This window comes from Acipenser ruthenus, chromosome 5, assembly GCF_902713425.1.
Source record: "Acipenser ruthenus chromosome 5, fAciRut3.2 maternal haplotype, whole genome shotgun sequence".
NCBI classification, from domain to species: Eukaryota; Metazoa; Chordata; class Actinopteri; order Acipenseriformes; family Acipenseridae; genus Acipenser; species Acipenser ruthenus.
This window is the reverse complement of record NC_081193.1, coordinates 22,318,502-22,325,008: the sequence shown is the minus strand read 5'-3', so window position 1 is coordinate 22,325,008 and position 6,507 is coordinate 22,318,502. Positions and strand designations below refer to the sequence as shown.

General features: G+C 38.1%; 1 pseudogene; it reads left to right on the top strand.

Moving 5' to 3' along the window:
• The first annotated feature begins 2,895 nt into the window (after positions 1-2,895).
• The window catches only part of LOC117403196 (alpha-actinin-2-like), a 33,775-nt pseudogene continuing 30,163 nt past the window's right edge, over positions 2,896-6,507 (top strand).

Below are 6,507 nucleotides of genomic sequence, written 5' to 3'. Positions count from 1 at the left end.
AACTTAAAACTACCAGAACCCCAGAGCAGCTGGAACAACTTCTGGGGTGTCATCTTTCAGCCGGCTCAGGACAGCTTCTCTGAGGAAGGACTTGTCGAACAATTCCTGTAAAAGGCAAGGCAAGATCATCAGTCATCAGTGTGTACAGATCCTGAGAGCTGGAATGGGTAGGTGACAGTTTTTAGTCAATTCAATTACCTGTGCTGTCCTAATTATTTCCTTCAGATGTTCAATGGCCAGGTTTCTTACTACAGACAGTGGATGGTTTAGACAGAGTAACAGTGATGTGTCAGAATCTAACAAGATCTAAAACCAAAAGAACAAAGCAAGGGGTTTATTGTATAACAAACTGTACTACAGGTGCACTCCACTTATAACTAGTGCTGGGACGAACAATCCGATTTTCATGTTCGGATATTCGCTCATAATTTAAATATTCGTCTGGATATTTGTTCATTTTTGAAAAAGTAACAAAAGCCATTATATTGCTCTGAATGCAGGCAGACAGCATAGCAGCAGCGACAGGGAGCGTGGCCATGGCCCCTGTATGTGCGCCTTTATTTTACAGCATGACCTTACACTATGCAACACATTAAAATAGAAAAATATCCCAGGAATAAGTTGTGTGGGCCTTACTTTACTCCACTGATTGAATGATTACTGTTTTTAATTTGTGTTGCCTTTTTACTACATGCACCACATGTATTTATATGTTTCTATTATATACAGCCCCAGAATAGAGAATGGCAAAATTCAGGACAATTCTGAAACCTGTAGTCCAAAACTACGAAAATACGCAAACATTACTCAGCGTTCTCATGATTTGTCGGATCATACCCAAATGCAATTTGAAAGCTTATAGGAGTCTGTGATATGAAGTTTGGAAATTATATGTGTAAATTAAAGGCTGATCTCATGTTCAGCACGTAAAGTGGAACAGACAGACACAGTGTAATTGTGCATGTTGAAAAACAGGATGATTTTGTGAGATCACTGTGCAATACATTTGTGCAAATGTTTAGTTTGTTGTTGTGTACTTACTTTTTTTCCCAGACTGTCTCCCTTCTGGTTTTATAATAAAATAATCAAGCAGCCCAGTCCTTCTCTCAGTATTGATGGAGACTTTGCAAGTCATTTGCTGATCTGCAGGACCAGGGTGTTTACTAAAGATACTTCCATGATCACCTTTAAAACCAGCTGGCAAATGATCATATAGGTGGCAGCCTTATAGTCTACCAATGAAGACTTCAAACCCTAAATACAGTGCTTAATTTGTAAATCGGGAGGTCCCGGAACACACAGTGAGCGCGAGAGGGGGGGTGTTCCGGGGGGCTCTGAGGTACCGGAACGCATGAGAAAAAAAGTGACAAACACAATGTAGCCAGACAATGTAACTATAACCTGTGGTAAGGTGTCATCTTTAGCCTTGGCTACAATGCTTGCTGTCGCTAAATGGGCCTTGGTTCGGGCATGTTCAAAAACCTTTTTTCTGAGGGCTCTTTGTTGTTTTTTTACGTCGGAGGCAGAAGACGTTACTGTACCTTTTTGCATGTTGTACAGCCCAGCTTTGAATTTTGCATGACAAGCCAGGGGTTATACGCTTGCTTTTTCTTGAACTGAGCCTCCGTCCAAACTGCACCTGCTCCGGGCACTTCGTCGGTGGATGCACTGTCCTCCCTACTAGTGATGTGCGAACGAATCGTTCTTTTTGAACGACTCACTAAGGTGAACGATGGGAATCGGATCAGAGTCCCTATGAATCGGTTCTTTTGATTTACCCAGTAAGTCTACTAGTGAGTCAGACTCGGCGGGAGAGGGGGACGGGGTCGGGGAGGACTGGGCAGTTCGATTCTTTTTAGTGACTCGATTCATTTGATACATTTCGTTCATTTGATTCACTGATTCAATGACACAAAACCAATCAATGTAGACCGCATTCAGATTGTTTACGTAGGTTTATTTGAACCGGAAAGAACGAGTCGTTCACGAAGTGCACATCACAAAAGCTAGGGAGAATCTATATTTGGTTGACTGGGTTCATAAACATTAAATTAAATATAGTTTGACAAAAAATAATAATATATATTTAGAATACTGGAGATAACATAACAGTTTGAACCATTTGCATTGTTTAGTATCAATCTAATTTAATTTAATCTTTTAAAAAAAAGTCAATTGCATTTCTTACGTGTTTTTTTTTCTATACATTTGGAGTCACCAATTGTTTTTTACAACAACAAAAAAGAGAGGCTCGAACGAGTGGTATTTATTCAGCACATAGCAAAACGCTGTTTGCCCAATTCCTCTTCTGTCCAGTAAACCTTTGGGATTAGTCATGTGATCAATCACACGTTGACTCACACCCATAACCGCAACAAGTACATTTTATATAAACAAAGTTTAAACGTGTATATATTTAGTATTTTTTAGTGTTTAACACAGTAAAATAACATTTAGAAAATGTATATTTAATGTGCGTGTAAAATATAATCGACGTTTAAGAACGTCATCCATTAGAATGTGCAATATCCTCCTAAAAGGTGGTTGTATCGGAGCTGATACTACGTGTCACCTTGTGGACTAAGGTGAATCGCCGTCATTATTAAATTATAAAATATTTAACCGTAGTTGTAAATTGTCATGTATAAAATACATTCATTCCTCAAGGTTAAATATATAATCACAAGTTATATAATTAAGCCTTGGGTACAATAACGTTACAATACCAGTAGATGTTTGTATTTATTTATTTTGGAAATGAGGTGTATATCTCATTATTATTATTATTATTATTATTATTATTATTATTATTATTATTATTATTATTTAGTAATTTGGCTGACTTTACTCAAGATGACTTAGAAGTATTAATCATAATTTCTGCAAAATAGTTAACTATAGATATGATTAATTTTATATGTGTATAAAAAATAACAAACACACAGGCTACAACTAGTAGTGATTCATTTTATTATTTATTTGTTTGGCAGACTTACACAAGGTTACGTACATAGTAAACTAAGAAGAACTGTAAGAAAAATAAAAAATACAATTATGATGCACAAACTTGTATTCTGAGTTTCTGACAGCGTGAAGCAACACTCTATGTACACACCGTTTGGCGCATGGATACATAGCTATGGTCTGGAGGATGTAACTGACGCCATTTTGGCTCACACAGTGTTCTTATCATGCACTAAGTAAGCGGGAATTTGGATCCAACATGGCACATACGGTCTTCAGTTTCATAACACTCAATGAGTTGAGAGACTACCCGGTTTCCTTGTTACAACGAACAAATCAGCCAGACTCGAGAGGTAAGGAATAATTTCATGACTTTTGATAGGCTGGTAACGCTACTCCTGTGCGCCACGCAGCTTGTTCATTAGACCTGCTGTCCTTACAAAGGTAACACGAAATTCTCCTGTCAGGACACTGCACTCTGATTGGCTATAATATTATTGTTAATAAAACAATGAATAATCCTCTCTCTACACCGAAACCCTAACCTTAAGGTCAGTATCCTATACTACAATCATTACACATCTAAAGTAGTTAATGATTGGCAGTGAATAAGCGTTTTTGTTACTTTAAAAAAGTGACCGGTGGTGCTGACTTTCTTGCTTTCCTGACAGGAACGTTTCGTGGTACCTTTGTAAGCACTGCCCTGTGCTAAATGCACATCCCGAAGGCGGCGAGTAGACGTCACGTGACTGAGTATTAATTAGTATCAGCACCGGTGAAGCCGAGTCAGCTCTGGTGCGTCAGCCGGGGTAGAGAATGGGAGGACAGGCAAAATAAGTCAGCTCATACCCACATTCATTTTGTCAACCTGCAACTTCAGCAGCATCGACTCAAGACAGCAGCATTTTACAGCAGAAAAAAAGTCAGACCGCAGCATTCATTTTATTACTCCTGAGATTCTGCACCAAACCGCAGCACCATGATGACCCAAGTAGAAACAACTGTACAATACAACAACCTCGACAACGGCCAACAGGAAGACGAGTACATGATACCGGAGGATGAGCGGGGCAGGGACCTGCTGTTGGACCCAGCCTGGGAGAAACAGCAAAGGAAGGTTGGTGCAAGCATTATGAGATACATCAAAATGTGCGTCTATGGAGAAACATGTAGGTACAGTAGGTGTTGTGTAGTCTGTAGCACAATATATCAGGTACTGATCAGTCTTACATACAAATGGGTTGGGATATGTGGGTCATCTAAAATGAACGTTCTTATGTCTTGCTTGCCAGTTCAGTCTCCAGTTCACATAAAAATAAGTTTGTAAACTTACTGTACAATAGTTTTGCTGCTGGATCTTTATGACTATTTCGCCTTTTTTTTTTTTTTTTTTTTTTTTAAAGAAAAAAATAAATGCAATATTTATTGACTCCTGTTTATTTGTACTGCAATTCTTACAATTCCATTGCAGTAAGAAACTCACAAAACTACATACAGGCACAGACAGGACTTTTTAAAGAACAATGCTAAGAAAGAAAGAAAAACCTTTATACCTGTCTATAAAGTCCAACCTCTTAACGGTTCAGAAACATACACATGGATTTTGATAACAAGCTAGCGTAGTGTTTGAGCTGCCCTCACATTTAAAACTGTGTCACAGTGTAATATTGGCACGGGGTGGCATTGTCGTGCTATCAAAGCATGCATTGGGTACCAGCTAACAATAGCTCCCAGTAAACTGGCAACTCTCCAGACTGTTGCCATTCCATTGATACGTGAGGTATGAGGACTGTCGGCAGATGCTGGTAACAAATGATGACGTCCTTAGGATTAGAATGGATGTGATGCCTAATTTTAAACTCAGCCCCTATGGGTATTATAGTCGACTAATCCTCAATCCTAATGTGGCCCGTGCATACTACTGTAACATCAGGGCTCACTTTTCCAGAGGTGCTAGTATGTCCGTCATGATCAAGTGAAAGTCTTTTGCTCTGTACGGTATCTGATTGACCCGAGGAAAGACGTCAAAGTATTTTAAAGACCACTTACTGTATTTTAGGAATATACAGTACTGGTTTGAAAAACCAATTCATTTTCATACATTTTTTTAAATCTAAAAATTCATTGCGTTTTTAAGCTTTGTGCATTACAATGGCTGAATGTGTTTTATATGCAAAGTATTGTAGTGCGCATCACATCTGAACAGGTGGTAGTCCATTTCTTTCTTTCACAGCATGGTATATTGTTTTGTTGAAGCACACAGCTATTCCTGTTAGAATACAATGTGTAACATGCAATGTTTACGTCTGGCATCACTAGTTTATGCTTGTTGGCAGGGAAGCAGAGGCTGCTGGATTGATAAGGAAGCAGGGATGGTAATGAGACTCTCATTACACTGCAGTTTGAGCCTCATTAAAAAAATGCCCATCTCTCCGTCAGTCTGTTTATCTCTCTGTCTGTCAAATTGTACATGGTGAACACGATAACAGCCTTGAATTTGGACCAGTGTTCTCCAACCTTGTGTCATATACTCCTAGTCTCTTAAAGACATTTAGGGTGGCACTCGGGATGTTATACAAATACAGGTACTGTGAGATTATTACATGATTATGAGGACCCTCTTTATGTGCATGCACTGGTTACTATGAACTGTCTCCCTTTCACTCACTTCAGCTTGGGGTATGGACCAAGTCGCTGTAGATTAATAGACAGCGTCAGTAGTGTCAATGCTTTAGGTACATGTATTCTGTGTGCTGTATAGGCTGCATGTATGAGGCTGGGGAAATGTCAATTTCCAAATGGGTAAAGATACTATGCCAGTGTTTCCCAACTTCTCACCTAGGGATCACTTGTGGTCATTAATGTCCGATGATTCCTGAAAAATACTACTTTCTTTTCAGCTATTTTCAATATTTAATGCAGGAAAGGGTTAATGTACAAAAATCTCACTTACCACTACCTGGCAAACATTGTCTTTACTTTTAAAAGTCCAATCAAATACTGTCTTTACTTTTAAAAGCCCAATCAAACACTGTCTTTACTTTCAAAAGTCCAATCAAACACTGTCTTTACTTTTAAAAGTACAATCAAACACTGTCTTTACTTTTAAAAGCCCAATCAAACACTGTCTTTACTTTTAAAAGCCCAATCAAACACTGTCTTTACTTTTAAAAGCCCAATCAAACACTGTCTTTACTTTTAAAAGTCCAATCAAATACTGTCTTTACTTTTAAAAGTACAATCAAACACTGTCTTTACTTTTAAAAGCCCAATCAAACACTGTCTTTACTTTTAAAAGCCCAATCAAACACTGTCTTTACTTTTAAAAGTCCAATCAAATACTGTCTTTACTTTTAAAAGCCCAATCAAACACTGTCTTTACTTTCAAAAGTCCAATCAAACACTGTCTTTACTTTTAAAAGTACAATCAAACACTGTCTTTACTTTCAAAAGTACAATCAAACACTGTCTTTACTTTTAAAAGTCCAATCAAATACTGTCTTTACTTTTAAAAGCCCAATCAAACACTGTCTTTACTTTCAA